Here is a 23,051-nt window from a genome sequence, read left to right as displayed (position 1 = left end):
GTGCAGTTCGATGGCAAGGGGTCACCCTCGCAACATATCTATTACTTCATGGCGCAGACCGGATTCCTCACCGGGAACGACGCCATTCTCACCCGACTATTCATAGGTACCCTCAAGGGGGTGGCCTTTGAGTGGTTCCGCAAACTGGAGCCTGGCTCCATCAAGGCATGGGCCGACGTCGAAAAGCTCTTCCTCGCCCGCTTCTTCGACGACGACACGGAAGTGTCAATGGCCACTCTCCTCGCTGAGAAGCAGCGTAAGTCGGAGTCAGTTAACGACTTCGTAAAGAGATTTCGAAATCGATCAGTCCACTGTCGGGACCAAGTTTCCGAGGCGACACTGATTGAGATGTGCCGCAACAATCTGTCAATCCACATCCTGTCCAAAATAGGGGCAGTTGAAACCCGAACTTGGAAGGAACTTGTCCGCCAGGGCGAGCAAGTTGAAAATATGATCAAGAGGCTGGAGGCCGAAGAGCCACAGTCCAAAAAGGGAGCAGCAGAACCAGCGGCGCCAAAGAACCCTCCTCGATCGAAGGGAAAAGAGGCTATGGCCGTAGACTCTGCCGCGGCGCCAAAGTTCGTTCAAAAGCCGAAACCCAGGCAATTTGAACCACGCCCCCAGCGGCAATATGATTTCAAAGAAGACCAGGTAGTGGCGACTCTCGACACTCTACTCAAGAGTGGGCGAATTAAGTTGCCAGAAGCCGCCAAACCGGAGGAGGCGGACAAAACCGGTGACCCAAGTTACTGTGCATATCACAGATTCCTTGGGCATCACACAACCAAGTGCTACGTCCTCAAGGACAAACTCCAGGCCCTCTACGACGCGGGGGTCTTGAAGAAAGAGAAGGTCCAAAAGCAGGTGACGGCGAACATGGTCACTTTGAGCTTTGGGACGGGTCTCCCGGAGGTTCAAGCTCCGGCGGGGATAATTCCTATCCCCAAGGCGGTTTTGAAGATCACTAACGACGATCCTCACAACCAGCGGGAGAAGGGTTTGGTTCCACAAACTCTGCCATCAGGGCAAGTGATGTGGGTCCATCCGGACCTCCTCGACGACGAGCAGTGGACCGCACAGCCTTCCAAGGAGGCTAAGAGGAAATATTGCAACGTTGTCACCGCCATCCTGGATACAGACGACGCGGCGATGACTGCCTTAACCGACTCTGAAGAAGACACCAACGTCTTCGCCACGAGAGCCGGAAAGGAGTTTGCAAAACAATATCCCGCGAGGACGGAAAACCCAGCAGGACCTCCCGCGAGGCCGGCCGCAGCAGTCCCTCCCAATCCAGATGAGCCAAGTTCAAGCCGCCAGCCTTACCGGTTCAACGTGCTCGCGCAATTGAAAAGCATACCCGCGCGAATCACCGTGTACGACCTCCTCCGGTTGTCTAGGCCTACCCGGGAAGCCCTACAAGAGGCGTTGGCTGACGCAGAGGCGTTCTCGACCCATTTCTCAAAAGAAACGGAGATCGAACAGGGCTGTACAACTTGCTGCCAAGTCTCAGAGAGACAGATCCCCTGCATCACTTTCACCCCCGAGGACATGCTCATCAAGAACACGTCCCATGACCGGCCGCTGTACTTCACAGGATACGTCGGCTCGGCGAAAGTGGATCGGATCCAGGTTGACCCGGGGTCCGCACTGAGCATCGTGCCCCTGAAGCTAATCAAACATTTGGGGATACCGTCGAAGCGCCTAGCCTCGACCTCGACTACCATCTTCGGCTTCAACGCCACAGGGACTCGGCCACTCGGCAAAATCCGCCTGAAATGTCGGATAGGCGACATGAAGACGGAGGTGACGTGCTACGTTATCGATGCTGAACCCTCCTACAACATACTCCTGGGGCGTCCGTGGATTCATGGCAACCGGATCGTTCCATCCACGCTACACCAGTGTTTGAAGTACGTGGACGACTACGAGCGGGTAAGAACGGTAGTGGCCGACAAACACCCCTTTAAGGGCGTCGAGAACTACTTCGCGGATTCTCTGCTATACCAGGACCCCGACCAGCCACCGGTGGAAGAACTAGAAAGTGGCAATGAGGCGGATAGCGAACCTGAATACGGTGACAGCTTAATTCTGAACGACTTTGAGTCGATTGTAATTGGTTATGAGAGTCACCATGTAACTAACGCCGTTCAGGCAGAGAAGCTTATCATGAATGAGAAATCCGACCTTGCTTATTTGTCGTCTTGCTCCTCGTCCGAAGACGACGCACCTAATAACTCATGGTCGACACTCTACAGTGAGTCTTCTCTACACTTGCCGGTATGTTCGTCATACATCTTCAAGACGCGGCCGATCGAGCCATCGCGAGCTGTATTCGTCGTGCCAGCACGGAAGAGGTATCGAAAAGACATCATCTTCGGTCGAATCGATCGCCCCCTACGCACGCTATGGGACGAATCTGAGGACGAAGACCCAGCGCCCCAGTTCTCGCAATACAGTCGAGTGGCGAAACGCATAATGAGCAACATGGGGTACGACCTCACTCGCTTGGAGGGCCTGAATTACGGCCGAGGACGCAAGACGGTCATCAAACCATCCTACGTCCCCAAAGGGAAGCCCTCAAATTACTTCAACAGGACTAGGAGAGGCTTAGGCTACTCCTCCTCCTCATCGGAGTGTTGTTTTTACGTCGACGAGGATTCCGATTACGCATGTTCAGGAGATCAGTCGTCAACAACCTCGGCCTGGGACTCCGACGTTAGCGTAAGGGATCTGTTCGATGGCCTTACAGTCAACATGGCTACAGTAGACCCCGCCGGAATGGCAGAGGACGAACGACTTCCACTTTACGACGAGACATGGGATCGCCATGTTAGCGCCCAGTGGAACAGTCGCTTCGAACAGCGCGAACCACCAACTGAAGACGAAGTCCTCCAGGTGAACATGGGTACCGAGGCGAATCCCAAACCCATATTCATCAGCGGCAGTCTGCCTCCTCAAGAAAAAGAGGATCTCATCGCCCTCGTACGGGAATACATTGACGTCTTCGCCTGGAATTACGAGGATATGCCTGGCCTGGATCCGCGGGTCGCCACGCATCGCCTCAACATCAACCCTGACGCCAAGCCAGTCAAACAACAGCAGAGGCGGTTTCGCCCCCAAATCATGGAGGCGATCGAATCTGAAGTAAAGAAGCTGATCGAATCCGGCTTCATCAGAGAGGAGCAACACCCCGACTGGGTGGCGAATATTGTTCCAGTCTTGAAGAAGAACGGCAAGATCCGCATCTGCATCGACTTTAGGAACCTCAACGCCGCGTGCCCTAAAGACGAATTCCCTCTGCCCATCACGGATGTCATCATTGACAATACGTGCGGATTCGAGAGGATGTCCTTCATGGACGGCTTCTCGGGGTACAACCAAATCAAAATGCACCCCGAAGACGAGAAGCACACTGCATTCAGGACCCCCATGGGGGTGTACTGCTATACCGTCATGCCGTTCGGACTCAAGAACGCTGGCGCAACCTACCAACGAGCCATGAGCATGATCTTTCGAGATCATTTGCGAAAGACGGTCGAATGCTATGTGGACGACTTGGTCGTGAAGAGTCGCCATAAGGAGGATCACCTCCAAGACTTGAAGGCTATGTTCGAACTCATGAGGACTCATCAGCTCAAGATGAATCCTACCAAGTCATTCTTGGGAATGTCTAGCGGTAAATTCCTCGGTTTCGTCGTCACGACGAAAGGGATCCGAATTGATCCAGACAAGGTGCGAGCTATTCAAGAGCTCCAACCACCCCGAAATCTTAAAGAGCTGAGAGGCCTTCAAGGACGACTGGCTTATATCCGAAGATTCATCTCGAATCTCTCGGGCAAGTGCCAACCCTTCTCTAAGCTGATGAAGAAAGGTACCTCCTTCGTCTGGGATGAGCCATGCCAAAAGGCTTTTGAGGAGATCAAAGCTTATCTCTCAAATCCGCCTGTCCTTGCGGCGCCAATCTCAGGAAGGCCATTCCTCATATACATACGGGCTATGGAACATTCTCTGGGTGCCCTCTTGGCTCAGAACGATGATGCAGGCCACGAGCAGGGCATCTACTACCTGAGCAGAACCTTGCAGGGCGCCGAGCAACGGTACCCAATGGTCGAGAAGGAATGCCTAGCCTTGGTGTTCGCTATCCAAAAGATGCGGCACTACTTGGTTGGCCAAACCATCCATGTCATCTCCCGGATGAATCCCATTCGGGTCTTCATGACACAACCCGCAGCGCTAAACTGGCGCCTGGCCAGGTGGGCACTTCTGCTCTCTCAATACGACATTCATTTCATGCCGCAGAAATCGGTCAAGGGACAAGCCATCTGCGATCTCATGGCTAGTCACCCGCTGGGGGAGAAGACCGATCTATTCGAAGATCTGCCGGATGAACCTCCCGAAGCCAATATGACTTCGTCGCCGGAGGTGTGGCAGATGTTCTTCGACGGTGCGTCCCGCGCAGGCGCGAGCGGCTCTATTTCTGCAGGAGTGGGAGTGGCCCTCACCTCCCCGCATGGTCACGTGTTTCCCCGGGCCTTTTCCTTGACGGAACCATGTACCAACAACGTAGCCGAGTACAACGCGTTGCTCATAGGGCTCGAGTTAGCCAAAGAGCTCGGGATAAAGCATCTGGAGGCTTATGGCGATTCGCAACTCATTGTCAAACAAATGACTGGCGAATACGAAGTCAGGAATGAAGATCTTATCCCGCTCCACCGAGCAGCGGTCAGACTAGTGGAGTCATTCGAGAGCTTCCGTATTGAGCACGTGCTCCGTTCAAAGAACACCCATGCGGATGCTCTCGCATCCTTGGCAGCTAACTTAGCCCAGCCTCCTGGAACGACCCAAAAGGTCGCTGTCGCCAGCCGAAAACTCTTTCGACCCAGAGACGTCCCAGAGGCAAACGCCACTCATCAAGCCTCGGGTCAGCCAGATCAGGAAGACTGGCGTCTCCCGATCATCGATTATGTCCTATACGGCATGTTGCCTGAGGATTCGAAGGAACGAGAGTCTATCCGGCGACGTGCCTCGCGATTCTACTACGATTCAACCACTAAAACGTTGTATCGCAGGTCATATGACGGCTTGCTACTTCGCTGCCTTTCAAAAGCAGAGGCGCAAGAAGCCGTACGCGAAGCACATGACGGCGTGTGCGGAGCTCATCAGCCCGGACCCAAGCTTTGGGATCGCTTACGTAGGATGGGCTACTTCTGGCCTGGGATGGTTACTGATGCAGTCGCTTATGCTAAGCGATGTTACGAATGCCAGATCCACGCCAACTACATGCACCAGCCTCCTGAGGATCTACATCCGACGAGGGCATCTTGGCCCTTCGAGGCATGGGGGATGGACATAGTCGGGCCAATTTCTCCACCATCGGCGAGAGGCCATCGCTTCATCCTCGCGATCACCGACTATTTCTCTAAATGGGCAGAAGCCATCCCCTTAAGAGAAGTCAAGACTAGCGACGTGATTAAGTTCATTAAGCACCATGTCATATACCGATACGGCGTACCCCGGCGTATCATTCACGACAACGGCACGCAATTCGTTAGCCATGCCTTCACCCGGTTCTGCGACAAACTCCGGATACAGAACCTCTCGTCCACGGCCTACAACCCTTCAGCGAATGGTTTGGCCGAAGCTTTCAACAAGACGATCATCAAGATCTTGACCAAGCTGACTTCCACTAGCAAGCGCGACTGGAATGAAAAGCTAGGCGAAAGCCTGTGGGCATATCGCACGACGGTTCGCACACCGACTGGCACTACGCCCTACTCGTTGGTATACGGCTGCGAAGCTGTATTGCCGTTAGAGATTCAGATTCCATCCCTCCGCGTCGCCTTATCAACAGGAATGACAGCCGAGGAGAATCACCGGCTTCGACTCGCAGAACTCGAAGCGCTGGACGACAGGCGACTGGAAGCTCAGCAGCACATCGAGTTTTACCAAGCTCGGATGGCCAGGAGCTTCGACAAGAAAGTCAAGCGCCGAGCCTTCAAAGAAGGAGAGCTCGTCCTATCCGTCCGTAGACCAATGATCCTCACTTCCAAGAAGAAGGGGAAATTCCAGTCCAAATGGGAAGGGCCATTCGTAGTAGAGACAGTCTACTCGAACGGCGCCTATCGCCTCGTCAAACCGAACGGCGATAAAATCATGATGCCCATCAACGGCAAGTATCTGAAGAAGTACTACCCATAGTGCTCCTTCACAAACTCCCACGAGTGCAAGAGTCTAAACTGGCCCTCAGCGCCCTCCAACTGGTACATGAGGCTAAACTGCTCCTACTTTACCCGTTCGGGCGAAAGCCTCTGACGGAATCCAATTCGCCTATCTTCTCCAATGAGATGGCGGATCCACTAAAGTCGTTCATATCACGACAAATCCATCCAATTCGCCTATCTTCTCCAATGAGATGGCGGATCCACTAAAGTCGTTCCAATCACGACATCCCCCGTCAAGTTAACATTAAACCTCTGACAAAATCAACTTACCAATCCTCTTCTAAAGGATGGTGGGTCCTCAAAGTCGTTCCAATCACGACATTCCCCGTCAAGTTAACATTAAACCTCTGACAAAATCAACTTACCAATCCTCTTCTAAAGGATGGTGGGTCCTCAAAGTCGTTCCAATCACGACATTCCCCGTCAAGTTAACATTAAACCTCTGACAAAATCAACTTACCAATCCTCTTCTAAAGGATGGTGGGTCCTCAAAGTCGTTCCAATCACGACATTCCCCGTCAAGTTAACATTAAACCTCTGACAAAATCAACTTACCAATCCTCTTCTAAAGGATGGTGGGTCCTCAAAGTCGTTCCAATCACGACATTCCCCGTCAAGTTAACATTAAACCTCTGACAAAATCAACTTACCAATCCTCTTCTAAAGGATGGTGGGTCCTCAAAGTCGTTCCAATCACGACATTCCCCGTCAAGTTAACATTAAACCTCTGACAAAATCAACTTACCAATCCTCTTCTAAAGGATGGTGGGTCCTCAAAGTCGTTCCAATCACGACATTCCCCGTCAAGTTAACATCAAACCTCTGACAAAATCCGCTTACCACTCTTATTCTGAGAAATGGTAGCCTCCCCCCACGGTCGCTCCAATCGCGACAAGATCCCATCAAGTTAATGATCACCTCTGATGGTTGGCGCCGTTATTCTTACGAATAGCATAGCCTAAGTAATAGCCTACCATGCGACGTGCTATTACTTCTGTCAATAGTCACACTCCTACGTCCCTGAACTATTTGACCTATTCCAGATGTCCTAACTCTTGCCAAGACACCCCTCGGGTGTTTCGAGCTTGCCGAGACTCCATTTGAGGTGTTTTGTTGGTTCCCCTGTATATTCTTCGTCCGGATTCGGATTTGAGTGATTCCGGGTGCGTTGGATGTGTAGGCATCGAAAATTATCTATAGGTCTCCACAAACGGTTCAGTGTTAAAGAACGACGATGAACGTCACTATCCGATCCACATGAGTCTAATCGACGTCGACGAACGACTGAAGTGAATCGACGAGCCACGTGAGCTTATAGGATTTCGGAACAACCAACACCCGGACCAATCGGGAACCCGGCACTGTTCACGAATAAGACAACGCCCTTCATGCCTCGGCCACTCTACAGACAATCCAATCACCAGAGCAGGTCAAACTCTTCGTCAGTCGTTCGTCGACGTCGATTAGGCTCATGTGGATTGGGTGGTGACGTCCATCGTCGCTCGTTAACACTGAACCGGTTGTGGAGAACTATAGGCAATTTTCGATGCCTACAGGCCAGTCGAAATACCCCGGGGTGTCTAGGAAAAGCCTAGACACCCCAAGGGTGTCTCGGCCATGGCCGAGACACCAGGGGGTGTCCGCACCCCCTAGACCCCCTACACTCTCTCATTTACCTATAAATAGCCCCCTTGGGCCTTGCTTTCAAGAGGAGGATTTTTGGAGAGCCTTGGCGAAGCCCTGCTGCAGCAAAGAGTCATCGAGCGCTTCAACCGAGGAAGAGAGGTCGGCATCAGCCTTCATCACCCTTTTCCCCCCTTCTTTCCTTAGTATCGGCCTTTAGCGTTGATACTAAGAAGAGCTATTACCTCGTTTTAGCCGAGGTATACGCTTATAGCTTCTAGATCTCACGCGGATCGACGAAGCTCTGTCTGATATTTCTGGACCGGAAGTTTCTAGATCTCACGCGGATCGACGAAACTCTGTCCGATTTATCCGGAACGGATCTGATTGCCCCGGTGGTCCACGGATATCAACATCCCCGTCACAGGCCAAAGACCCACGCAAGCGAGACCGCACCAAAACGGGATCTCGTGTTTATTTTCGAAAAGTTGTAATCTTTGTTTTGTTGCACAAGGAGGTCTTATAAAAAGACCGACTTTTTTTATCGATTCTTGTTGTAACGTTTAAAGTTGTAACAGATTTCGAAAGCAATGAAAACAGCGACTTTCACCGAAAACATCTACAGGTATGCAGATGACTTTATTATCCCAATCCTCCATATTTGTCTAAATTTTCATTTTGACTAATAAGAGGGTGCCACTATAGGACCAGCCGCTTGGGCCGATACTCTTATGACTCTTGGCATTCCAGCTGCATCTGAGGACGGGGGGACTGCAGGTATGCATACGATCTTCTTGTCCCGATTCTCCTTATTTGTCCAACAGGAGTGTAACTATAGGACCGGCCGTTGGGCCTGATACTACTACAGTTCCCGGGGCTGAAAGCCTTCATAGAAGTGGTGCCTCCCCGCCCTTGCCGAGTGGTGTGAGCAATCCGCCTGCAGGGGCTGATATACCCTCTTCTGCTGCTACCCCAAAGCCTGTCGGACCTCAACCCGAGGGGACGTCCGTTGGCGTTGGTATGCTCAGAACTTGCCTTTTGACTTTTGTAGGCATTGAAAATTGCCTATAGGTCTCCACGAACGGTTGAGAGTGACGATGCGACGATGAACATCACTATCCGATCCACAGAAGTCCAATCGACGTCGACTGACCTAGGGTTACGCGTTGACCGGCGTGGACCCTTAGGGTTTCGATTCGTCAAAGGTTGACTTTTGGAGTTCATCAATATTTAACCATTGGCGGAGAATCAGAGTGTTTTGGGGTTTAAAAAAACAATTTAGGGGTTCAAACGAAGTTTGGGGGGTCAAAACAGGTTCAAGACGCCCCGGGGGTGTCCCGACAAAACCGGGACACCCTGGGGTGTCTTGGCTTTGCCGAGACACCCATGGGGTGTCTCGGCAAAGCCGAGACACCCTTGGGGTGTCTCGGTTTTGCCGAGACACCCCTAGGGGTGTCTTTGGCAAGGCCGTGGTCCCCCCCCCATGTGTTTCTTTGTCTTTTTCTATTTTAGTTTTCCCCCTCTTTTACTTTCTTCTTTGATTCAAATCCGTTGCCTCTTTTGTTTCCCTCCCTCCTTTCAAATTTCCAAGAGAGAAACTCCTCCTCTTTGGCCCAAAACCGAACCCCTCCCCCTCTATTTCGGTTTTGAGAGTTCTCCTTCCCCAAGGGCCTTCCTCCATTGTTTCACTTCTCTCAAAAGCTCCAAACCCTCAAGGAACTTCGGATTTTTGTACTCCTCATTGGCCGAAGATTTTCAACTCCAACTAGGGTTTCTTCCTCCACCTTCAAGCTCGGATTTTGGCTCTTGGATTGGGGATTTCAAGCCTCTTGATTTGGGTAAGCTCCTCTTCACCATCTTCTTATTTTGTGGTAAAGGTTGCATTTTTATTCTTGTAGTAGACTAGGGGGCATGTATGCACTATTACTTCGGGGGGTTTTGTGCAAAAAGAGGTGATGGCCGAAACTTTGGGGGGTTTATTTGCAAAGTTGGACTGAAGAATTGGGGTGGTGTTCATGTAATAGAGGACTGAAGTTAGGACCTAGATTACATGTTCATTTGGCCGAAAGTTTGAGGGGTTTTTTAGGCAAGAGGATCAAAAGTTGTTGGAGGGGTTTATTTGCAAAATAGCCCATAAATGTCTTAGAGGGGCTTATTTGCAAAAGGCAGTGAACTTATGGCTGAAATCCAATGAGTTTTGACCACGAACTCATGATCAAAATTTTGATAAGGCATGTGGAGTCCAAACCAAGATTTTGTAGAGGGGCTTTTATGCAAAGTTGGCTAAATTCTGCAAAAGGGCTCATTTGCAAACTTTAACCAAAATTGTGGGGTACCGGGGTGTTATATGATCGAATGTGACGATCATGACCCGGGTCACGCGTGTCCTTGACCTAGATTTTGGCCTTGAACACAAAGGGTATTTTGGGTATTTCACCAAAATTCACCGTGAAAGATGACAATCATCGTGCACCACAAAATTGGTAGGTTTAATTAGACTTTAACTGTAAAATCCTATTTATTTATAGGATTTTAAGTCCAAATAGTGCCCTATTATCATGGGGGTGAGATGTTCAGATGCAAGCTTTTCTGGTTCTGCAGTACTTTATTAAACTCTACTTTGTCAGTGGATAACCATGCACGCTAGTACCCTAAGCTGTCCAAAATTGGCACGTTAGTACATTCTGCTAGTTGCATATATATCACATGTCATTTTTGTATTTTTTTCCCATTTATTGTTGTAATTACAACTTTGCCTACCCTCCATCTTTTTATTAAATTCTACACTATTTTTTTAAATACCTAATATCCTTCATTCTTTCCCAAGTTCCCTTCTTCTTCCCCAAACATCAGACAAAATATTAACCAAAAGCCCAAACCATGAAATCTTTATATCAGAGAGAACTCATCAGTTCCAATTGATTCAGGGCCATAACATTCACTCAATTAACTTCAAACAAAATCTAAGTAAAATTGAGCACAATAGACCCATGATTTCACGCACCCAAACCAACTTTCGGAAAAATAAAATAAAATAATAATTCAACTTTGTAACACCATCTCTAACACTAATTGACCCAAATTTATCCGTTTAGAGCTTGCGTAGCAACTGCAATCCAGTATTTTCCTATCTTCACCAAGATCTCCAGTTCATCTCCAGTTCATGATCACAACAAAAGTTCAGAGTTTTCTTCTTCCCTCACATTAAATCTTGGGTGCTGTTGAGTTGGGGAAAATTGGTAAAAGGTAAACTGGGGATTGTTTTACCGTTAAAGGGGATTAATTATAATGGAGGTGTATTTTCGGCTCTACGGGTATTTTGTAATGATGTTTACAATATTCTAACGGTGGACAACTTAGGGTATTAGTGTGCTATTTTTTACAATTTAGGCTATTTAAGTGTAAAAGGTGTTGAAACAATAGGGTATGCTAGTGCCATTTAGCCATAAAATTCATTTGCTTTGGGAGAATCAAGGCTTGATGTCACAAGGCATATTTATATGCTTATCTTTTGTAGGAAACCATTTTTATTGTACCTTCTTCAAACTCTGTCGTGATACAGTGAAAGCTTAAGCTTTTGCTACTTGATTGCTTAGGGATTAAGTTGTTAAGATAAGACTAATAAGTGACTCTTGTCTACCTACATTACCCTTTTTGCTTTGGGCCAAACCTGTCTCATGTGTATACCTTCTAAATATTTTACTCATGAACACGACTGCATTTGATTGGTTTGTAATAAACGCCAGTATAGATTGTAACTATCAACATTATTAATTCGTTAATCCTTTCATAATTGCTTGTTTTGGTGTAATAATTCCGGCCTATCCTTTTACTGGAGTTTTACGATCTTTAATGTGGTAGCGTGCAATATTGATATGCAGGCTTAGTATAAACCCTGAGTTGTTTTGGATTTCTGAAGCGTATTCTTAGTTGTCTGAATCCCCAGATGCCTAGCTTAACATGTCAAAGAACAGGAACATGGAGGATTTAAATGACCGTGTCTTTTTTCATGTCGATCATCTCATGTTATATTATCTTAGAAAAATATTTGTCCTTTTTTGTTTGCTTTTTAATTGGTCCGCTGCTGCCTCTACTCTTCTCTTGTGGTTTATGCCAAGTTTAATGTTTCCTCATCTCTTGCAGAAAATGTTGCTGCCCTGTGGTCTTCCACCAGAGAGAGAAGAAGATTAGGTACTGGAGATCTTCAAGCCGGGCTATCATTCCTTTTATTTTATCGTCTTCCCTTCCGTTGTATGAAACAAAATGTTTGCATATTTCTATTTCCAAACTAGATGCTCTTCAATGTGAATTGTAGGAGATATAACTATTCTTATTACCATCTATGAACTATCGTATGAATTGAAAGTATTTCTGGTTCGCATATGAATTGAAACTATTGTATGAAATGAAAGTATTTCTGGTTCGTATTATGTCAGGAGTACAGGGTAATTCTGCAAGGTGATTTTACATATACTCTCGATAAGACCGTTTCTGCTTCAGCAGCGGTACAGGGTAATTCTGCATGGTATTCTTTACATACTCTGGATACACTGTTTCTACTTCAGCAGCAGTTATAGCTAGGTGTTTTTGCTGTGTTGCTGCTGTAAGACTGTAAGCGACTTTGGGGCTGTTTGGTATAGCTTGCCACCACAGCGTGCAATTGAATTGTTGATCCAACTGTTATTGCGTGCAGGTATTATTGTTGTTGTTGGTTCTATTTGCAATGTATAATAAGCAACTTGGTTTCAGTTTTAATAAATTGGGGGGGGGGAATTAATTTATCCCTTTTTTTTCAATAAAATAGAAGGGTAGTTAAGTGTACAATATGATGGGTGATACAATTCAATTTCACGATTTCCTGGCATTGTGTTTGCTAAGTTTGAGTAATTCCCAAACCAACATCTGTACTTGTGATTAGAACCATCTGACATTGTTGTTGGATACCTAGTTTTTATGCACGTGCGTTGCACGTTTTTTTTTCTTTATAAGTGGGAGTCCTTATAGGGTTGATCATGGTGGGTAGGTCAACAAGTGCCGTCTTTTTAGTCGCCCACGCAAGTTGTCGGCCTTACGGGTCAGCTGCAAAACCTATTCGGGTTGTATGGACTCTGATCATATTTGATTAGACGAGGAACGAGACACATGTTGGGCCAAGAAGGTGGTTTTAACATTTGGTGATTTATTGTCATAACAGTTACTTATATTATGTAAAAAAAGAAAATCAAATCTAGATTATAAAACATAAAAGTAAGGAGAAGAAAAGAAAGAAAAGAAAAACTAACAATGAAGCAATAAAAAGAGCAAAATAATATAAATCTACCTTACAAAGCATGAAGAAAAGTTATACTACAAGTATAAAATAAATAAAATCTATAAAATATGAAATAGAAATAAAAAATAAAATCCTAAAAAATGCAATTCTAAGATAAGAAAATAAAATAGGAAAAATAAAAACTTACATTCCAAATTTTTACGAGGTTTGCCCCTTGTGAAGTAAATATTCATCTTCACTTCATCACAAAGAGAAGAAAAATAAATATTAAAACAGAGGAAATTTTTTTATTTATGGCAAACAAAAACTTTATAAATTGAAAGACCTAATTAAAGGTCCTACTCTCCAAAAAAGAGTTTACAAAAATTTTCACATTCAAACTTCTCACTTCCTGCATCCATTTATAGCCTACTACAATTAATAAGAGTCATTAGATCATTCTTGAGCTCTAAGAAAATTAAAATCAACCATTGATTGAACTCTATTATAAAGTAATCAGTAAACCCATCAATTAGCTAACCGATTAGCCAATTGATTTGCCAATTGATTGGTGCATTAGTTGATTTGTAATGGAATTTGATTCTCTTTGATTTCATTTGTTGACTTTGTCTTTATGGTCTTTTAGGCTTCTTTCCTTGATCTTCGGCTTCAATAAAGGTTGAGAAATGAGATAATTTATTTCTTTTAGACTTTTATTCATTAATCCTTCATTACCTATAATCTAAGATAAAAGCACGTTACTAGCAAATATTTTTTTAAAATAAAAAAGATAATGAGGGTATAAAGTGTAATAAAATGTGATGATTAGTGAGTGAAGTCAATGGTGTAGCTTTTCATTTCTTCTACCCCCCACCCCCACCCCCACCCCCACCCCAAAAACGAAAAAAAGCTTCCAAATTATTAGAGAAACTCTCCCCCACACCCACCCCCACCCCCACCCCAAAAACGAAAAAAAGCTTCCAAATTATTAGAGAAACTCTCTTTAAGTATAGAGATTGTCACAAAACTATCTTTTTAACTTTCATATTTTATTAAAAAATTCCCCTTTAACTTTAATATTTTATTAGAATACCCCCTAACTATGGCGGATTTCTGATAATATCTCAAAGTTAAAGAGGATTTTCTAATAACTTAAGAGGGGTTTTCCGATATTTTGAAAGTTAAAGAGGGTTTTCTAATAATTGTTCAAAGTTAGGGGGTTTTACAATATTTAGCTTTCTTCTAACTTTCAAGTATTTTTTTCCTTATATATGAAAAATGATAGAGTTAAAAGGACAACGACTGGTTCAAAATGAGACAAAATATAAAACAAATTGATTGGTTTCAAAGGTAAACAAAATATAAATATATATTTGAAATTATTGATTGGATCTTGGAGGTTCTAATAGTATCATCCTTATAGGTAATGTGATACTATCAAAATCCACAGTTTGTGTTATTTTTTCACTCGTCGAAAACATCAAAGCTCGGACTTAACAACTTTCGTACACTGGTGTTGTTCATCTAAATTAAATCATACAATTTGATTATAATACACCTAAGGTATCAGTTCTGCTTAATTATAATCATCCAATACTTAATGCATCTAAAACGTAAGTGCTTTCAACAATAGTCTTTTAACTTTCAGTAAAGATGGGTTTAGGGTATAATTATCGTTTTAATTTATATTTAATGGATTCTTCAAAGAAAAGTTAAAATAGGACTAAGTTTATATTTAACAAAAAAGTATTGAATTAAGTTCAGAAAAAATAAAGTGAAAGGACCAATTTGAGAATTAAGCCCTAGAACAAAAATCAAATGTGTCTTTCACCCTTTATTTAATTGAGTAAGCGCCCGTTTGTTTGTTATTTGTAAACTTGTGTATTTATGACACAAGTTAGAAAGTTGTTATCCACCTCAGCACTTTCACTTTCACATTTTTCTTTGTTTGGTTTGAATCGCCTCGGAATCATTAAATGAAACCAAAGTTGTTGTTAGGTTTACATAATGAACTTTTAGAAAGTGGTAGTTATGTGGAGCCCCCCTCAAATAGATTATATTATCATAGGTAAGGTTACCTCTATAAAAATAAAAAAATCTAACAACAAATTGTTATGATTATTATACTCTATTAAGAAGTTATTAAATCCAAAAATAAACAAATTAAAGAAGCTATCATTAACTTGAACTAATCAAATGGGACACTAACAAAAAAACCGCACCAAATCATATTGCTAAAGCTTAATGTATTGCCTGATAGAATTGAACTCATCTATATTCATACATACCTAGGTATCACAAAATTAATTCATCCACAACCATACAATTAAAACCATATAGCATAAATTCTTACTCTACATTTCATACAACCGCCCGGACAACAGTCTTCTGAACACCTTCCTACTTCACTAAAACAAAATAAAATGAATACATAAATAAATCCAAAAATACATGAAATGCTTGTATCATTAGGCTATAACTAGCACTAAACAAGAACTGCTTCTTTTGGAGAGTGAAGTATACTCATCATAGTTTCTTGTTTAGATGACTACAACCTATGAAATTCATGGCCATCGTCGTCATATCCGAACCAAAATCATTCACTGGCATCTCAACCTCATCGTTATCATTCACAGGCATCGGAGTGTGAATCTCGCTCATGGGTTTTTGGATTAGAGGTTGAAGAGGATTTTATTTTTTTGGCTTTATTTTTTCTTTTTGCAAGGGAGAGGTAGCTAGAACCTATGATTAGCAAGGTTTTTTTAACTCTTGTAACTCTTTGTTACTGACATTGTGTTAGCTTTCCGTTGAAATCTCTCCATTTTGAGGGGATTTTGCTTTCCTTGACACTTCATCATTTTACTTGCCATGTCACCATCTTTGTTTGTGTAACCAAACAAAATAAAATGGGGAATTCAATTGAAACCTGACACAACCTAACACTTTCACTTGCTTTCCTTCAAAAATTGGCAACCAAACTAAAATGGTGAATTGGTAAGGAGTGTTGTTGTGGGCTTTTACAGGTGGGTGCATTCGTAGTCGGCTACAAGAGTTGAAAAGAGATGTCACAGGTGGACATTAAAGTGAGGCGGTTTGGGCCGATACTCTTATGACTCTTGGCATTCCAGCTGCATCTGAGGACGGGGGGACTGCAGGTATGCATACGATCTTCTTGTCCCGATTCTCCTTATTTGTCCAGACTTCCATTTGACTAATACAGGAGTGTAACTATAGGACCGGCCGTTGGGCCTGATACTACTACAGTTCCCGAAGAGATGTCACAGGTGGACATTAAAGTGAGGCGGTCGGTTCGGTCCTAATTGACTCATAAACTCTGCACTCGACCTGAATTGAAAGCGATATAAAAATCAAATCAAGCCATAATAAATAAGATAGCTTGTTCGGTCGGTTCAATCAGTCCGCATCATATTTCCTCAATCCTACACCTCAGCTCTTCTTATAATTTTGTTCATATTCCTGTGTTTCTTTCAAGTTTTTTCCCCCCAAAAGCGACTACTTGAGACATCAACCCATATCACGAAAATAAAAAACTCATTTCTGATTAATTTGCTTGGAAAGGAACTAGAAAACAAATAAAGAAGATGAAAAAATTGAGAGCGAGTGAGGTGGCTTTTTGGGAACCATCCAAACTATTTTTTATAAATTTAATTTTTCTACTTTTTACTCACAAACCAAGCATAGAACTGAGATTTTTTAGAAATTGGGGTTGGTTAACCACCAACAAACAACAAAAACCATTTGTAAGCATCTCGCAAAAAACACAAATTGGGTTTTTCTCCTCTAGAAATTAAGTTTTCTAATAGTTGGGGATTTAATCCAGAACAGCCCCCTTACTTGAAAGACTAAATTCAAAGCAACTTAAGAATTAGAATATCTAGTAGCAATTTCAGTGATTTACCATACTAATTTCATAATAGCTTAAGACATGGGGGGCATAATAGTAATTTTAATTATTTTAGACCTTATTTGGTAAAGAGTTAAAAGGGTTTTAACCCTTCACCAACCTGCCAAATAATAATTTGGGTTGAAAGTTTTAGTACCCCTAGTCAACGGGGTAAGAGCAGTCAACCTGTCAAAATGATGGGTTGATAATTCCGCCGCTTTAGGTGGGGTAAAGTCTTAACCCTTCTCGGCGGCGGCGAGGGTAAATGATGTAATTTAGAAAGTTTGACATTTCTACCCTGGTCAGCCATACCATGCGGATCAAAACTTAGACCCGACCCGGTAGAGATGAATGGGACATCCGCGTAATAAACCCCCCTCTCTATTCGTTTCTCAGGCTCTTCATTTTCCAAACCTTGAACGATGCAGGTAATCCTATTTCTCAAATATTTTTTTCCTGGATTTTTAGCTTCTTTTTTACCACAATTTTTGCCCAATCTTATTAAATCTTAACCCTATAAAGACCTAATGTTCGCTTCAACGAGATACATCTTTTTTGTCGTTGTAATCTCTAAAGCTTTATAATCTCTTAAATCCGAACTAAGGAAATATGGAGTTGAATCAAGATGAGATTTTGTGCAAGGAGTCTACTGTGAAAAGGGTTTCTAGGGTTTTTCTGTTGACGATCAACAGAAACCTGCAGATAGAATTAGGCGCATTTCAAGTTGTACGAGGAGAGTTTTGAGCCATGATTCAAATCCATACGGCGAAGCTGAGGTTCTTAGGGTTTGGAAGATAGGGGTCGGTTGTGGCCTGTGGGAAGTTAAAGATTCAAGTCTAAACCTTTGTTAAAAAAAGAAACTTTTCCATGCTTCATACATGCAACAAGAGCTATAAAATTGCCTGGTGATAAAAAAAAAAGATCGGATTCGTGGCACTCCAGCTCATATATCAGAAATATGGCTTATGACAAAGATTGGCGTTTAACGACAGTTGGTATTTTTTCATTGTGACCAAAACCCTATGTTTGATTGTTGATTTCAGCCTTACCCAGAACCGATTGGCGTTTAATTATAGGAGAGGATTATTTATTTGAGTTCTCTGGTATGTTCTCCTTATATTGTGTACTCTTTTTTTTCATTAGTTTCTTATAGCAGTTAATGCATTGCTGTCAATTGAGCATTCAGACCGTATGTTCTTCAATAATAATTCTGAGCCTATGGCCTAATTGTTCTTCTACCATATATTTTCCCGAATTATGTGTTGCTTTCCTCCAAAGTTTTCCTCTTATGTAGCCTGTTTAATAGAATATTCCTCTAGCTTCTTATATACATGGTGACATAGAATGAGGGGGGGATTTATAAAAAAGATTATACTCTTTTATCATTTTTTTTGGGTGTGTGTGTGTGTGATTGGATATATCTATATATAATGAGGACTCAAACAGACATGTTGAACCCTGAAATATCACATCTCTACCAAGCTGGGTAAGCTTCAGCTGATAGTTGCTCAAAACCTTAAGAGTTGACTAGAATAAATTAGCCTTTGAATTTGTTGTTAGAATAGTGTATATTTTTAAAGAGGAGATTAACATTAATCAGTAAGGGTTGACCGTATCCCAAGGCTCTATTTATTCTCACAATGACCTAGAATTAACATTAATCAGTAAGGGTTGACCGTATCCCAAGGCTCTATTTATTCTCACAATGACCTAGAAATGTATCAGACACTCTTCTAAAGTTAGCAATATCCCAAGGCTCTATTTATTCTCACAATGACCTAGAAATGTATCAGACACTCTTCTAAAGTTAGCAATATTTTTGGTTTCATGATGTCTTGATGACTCTTTTGTCTCTGAGGGGATGCCTTTTTGTAAGGGTCTACTTAAGTTTTATTGTGAATATTCTCGCTGAAAAAAGGTGGCATGAATTTTCTGAGATGTACACCACAAGTGAGATGAACATATATCACCAGTAAAGATACAATTAACTCGTAAGTTCTTAAATATAGGAGAGGCATCAGTAAGATTTCTTTATTGTTCTGCACATTCTGTGCCATTTCTCTTGCTTTAACTTACCTTTTCTCTTCATTCAAACTACTTTCAGACATGTATTTCTTTTAACTTCAATATTAAATCACATTAGCGGCATGAAGCACTTCCCATTTACTAGTTCTCTTTGTTCTTTCACACAGTAAGAAGTCAATTAATATGATCGTTATTTGAAAGTTTTGTACAACTATCACGCTCATTAATTACCTCAAAAAAGAACTACCACAATTGTTCAAACAAGCACAATTTCAACGAACATTAAAAACATATAGAAGCTGTTCAGACAATATTACACAGTAGGCTCTATATGTTCACCCTTTTAAAGTTACACAAACGCTAGTCTGATAATATCTTGACATACACACTTAAAACTCTGAAACATTAGTATTATCTATAGAAATAGCTTTTATATTCACCCTTAGCGAAATTGTTTGTTTCTCTGGTATCTTTCCATGTACCGAGGACCCCTTGGAAGAAAGGTCTGCATGAGAAAACAACCCAGCAGAGGATCATTCTGTTAGCAGGATCTAAAACTCAGAAAGAACAATTGCATAAAAAAATAAGCTGATTTGAAAATTTTGGATGTTACTTGAGATCTTAGCGGGATGGGTGTAGGAAGCCTTTGCTGATTCAAACTTTGCTTGTAATGCACCCTTCTCCAGCGTTCTACAATAGGTTTTAATGTTAAGAAATCAATGTCAAGAGCGAGAAAGAAATGTCTTGTTAGTATGTGAATCAGGTAAAAAGAATGGTTACCTTGAATAAGCTGTGAAATCTTGAAGCTCAACAAATATCGAGGTATTATGTGAGTACTCATATTTGCACTCCAAATAACAATATATTTTGTATGCAATTGGGCATCAACGCCGTTATCATAACCTTCTCTACTTGGGCCACATTGTTTAGATCCGGGAGTAACCCTCTCTGCTGTGCCCAAGATAAGTTGGCACAGTAGCACATGATATTCCCCATCAGCATCAGGCTTTGAGAGACATGCACTGGGAACACATAAATTATTCGATTAGTTCTTGAAAAGAACCAAACTTTTTAACTGTGATCAAATATACGACAAATGTGAAAGGATCTCTGAACACCTTGCTCACAAATAAATCGTGTTACCCAAAGTTCATGTAACATCCTAAGTTAAAGGTAGCCCCAAGTTTATGATCTTTCCAAAGGAAACCACAATTTTATGCAATTTGATAGAGATATCTTTTATCTGCTCTAATTATGTTACTGTCTTCCCTTGTATCTTAAATAACGCTACTTATGTTGATGGTGATGACAGTAAAATGAAGGTCCATATCATTGTTGGACAGCCCGAGGTATGGCCATGAATTTTTCTTTTATGTGCATGACTCTTCAAATGACAACTTCACATATGTTGTTTGTTTGTTTGCTTGTTGATGAATTACAGAATTACAGAATGGTTTGTTTGTTTGCTTGTTGATGAATTACAGAATTACAGAATGGTTTGTTTGTTTGCTTGTTGATGAATTACAGAATTACAGAATTACAGAATGGTTTGTTTGTTGATAAAAGCAGTTATAGATTTAACAAAGATAAAACAAACTTATTATATTGTGTTAGGTTCATTGCCGTATGTTGGATATATTTTGTAAAACTTTAACCTGTCTGTTAAAAAGTGCATGAAAAGCATGCACTTACCTACCTAGGGAATATTTGTTCCTCAAGATGTTCCAATACTTGGTATAACGGAGAAATTGATGAATAGATCTTAACAAAATAATTGTTTATATTTATTCCCAAGTGTAATGTAACAGAATATAAAGTCTATATATACTACGTAATCTTGGTAAGAGTAGATACCATAAGGCAGATCGGTCTTTTGATGAGAAATAGATGCCTGTGCCGAATTTCCCAATTAAAGCATCTTCAAGCCCGAAACCCCTCGTGATAATGTTCTTCAGGCTTTTCGCATCTGCACCATACCATCCACACGTAATATTGTTGTAATTGTCTCCGATTTGAGCTATCCTTCCGAATGCCCAACGCCAATTAGCACCAAATCTAGATGCATGTGTACAAGAGTACACTGCGAGCTATCCTTCCGAATGCCCAACGCCAATTAGCACCAAATCTAGATGCATGTGTACAAGAGTACACTGCTGTGACCTCTGCAGTTTCTCGGTGATCTCTAAGCCTCATTCCCTTCATAAACGTTTGTTTCACTGTTTTGTACTCATCATTACTCTCCTCCAACCTCCTAAGATCCAGTAAAGAGCCAAACGAAACCCTCCCAGCCTCCTCCAATACTTGCGGTGCCAGTGACCTTACTCTGCCTCCACCATATATTTTCTTAGGGAAAAATGACTTCCCTTCTGTATCAATCCAGGAAATAGAGGTCATGCGACTGCATGAGTCTATCAGTATCATGCCAATAAGATTTACTACGACTTCAAAGCCTCCAATCTCGATTTTTGTTGCCAGGCATCGGTGCTCAAAGCATTTCTTGATTTCTTCGGCATTTTTTGATGGGAGGTCAACCCAGCCGGTTGAGGTGAAGAGCATCAGCTTTTCTGGAGTTCTTGTATTGTAGAAGGATTGCCAGTTCTGTAGTACTGCTAAGCAGCTTGTTGGATGGAGAATTATCTCTAGCAGCATTCTCGCTTGGAGAAGGAGATCGATTGCTGCTGCGACGCTGCTGCTGCTGCTGTTGTTGGGGTCCATTGAAGCCTTGGGAGTGTGTTTAGATTCGCAATGAGACAAATTGTTGAGGATGTATACTGTAATTCAAGAGATTGGATTAAATGTTTCTCTCTCTTGTTTTCTGATATTTATACTGAATTTAAGATTTGTCAACAGGATTCTTGTGGTTATTGTGGATAAGTTTCTGTAGAACACAGGTTTGTAACTTGTCCTTAAAAGAAGTTGATATTGTTGTACCAGAAATTGTGAGTTGGATGCAGGCTTTTCATCATCTAAAAATTATAGATTCATCTCAGAAGAGGAGGAAGAACTTAGTTTGGGGCAGGTTTTCCATCTAAAAGTTGCGTGTATTGCATGTGGTACTGTGATTTCTCATAATACAGTGATATTAAGAGGTTGGGATTATTAGTAAATGTTTTCCAAGCTTTTGCTGATCATTAAATTTTTGGCTAAGTTTGGTGCATAAACTTAGCATGGCATAGTACAACACTATTTTCGTGACAGGAAATGCGTTGGACGCGCATAACGCTTCTTCTTGTGCTTGATTTGTGCTTGATATTATTGTTCATATTTCTAGCTTTTGCCTTGGTCAGAAACTAATCTGTATGTAATCCAATATGCGCAACCTAAGATCCTTGCTTTAAATATAAAAAAACGAACAAAATATGTAAGGATCTAGATACTTTTAATTAATGTTGTTAGGCAATAAATAAATTGGCTTTCCAATAGTAACGGTTTAGTACTAACAGCGATTACAACTTAACATTCCATAAATTATATTTAATCATTTTGTAAATAAATATAATTAAAGATTCAGTGAGATAAATATAATTAAAGATTCAGTGAGTATGTAGCTTATCTTTCTGTAAACATCTCTTTGGGCTGGCATGAAATTTGTGCTGGGCTTTGACGTTGGGGGGCCATTCTCTCTCAAACCAGAAACGGCAAAAAGTTTCGGGTGGGTTTTGGATCCAAATAACTTTTATCCGACCCGTAATCAGTCGCCACCTCGCGCTAGCTTCCCCCCTGCTTCTCTCTCTCTCTCTCTCTTCCTCGATTTTAACCCAATTCTCTAATCTCCCACTGAAAACCCTAACCCTAGCGTCTCTCTACTGAGATTCTCATCCTCTCGCCGATACGGCGATCTCCTGCTTGGACCCGCTTCATCGTCTAACTCAAGGTGCGAGTCTTCCCTAATTTTGGCCATTTACGAGAACGAAAGTTTGTTTCTATGATTTGTGTACATTTTCTTCAACGAGTACTTGATTTTTTGGCAACTTGCGAACTAGATTCTTTGACCTGAAATGAGATGTGACTGGTTTTGGTAATGCGT

Source organism: Asparagus officinalis, chromosome 5 (assembly GCF_001876935.1).
Source record: "Asparagus officinalis chromosome 5, Aspof.V1, whole genome shotgun sequence".
Taxonomy (NCBI): domain Eukaryota; kingdom Viridiplantae; phylum Streptophyta; class Magnoliopsida; order Asparagales; family Asparagaceae; genus Asparagus; species Asparagus officinalis.
The sequence above is the reverse complement of the archived record's forward strand: the minus strand, read 5'-3'. Positions refer to the sequence as shown.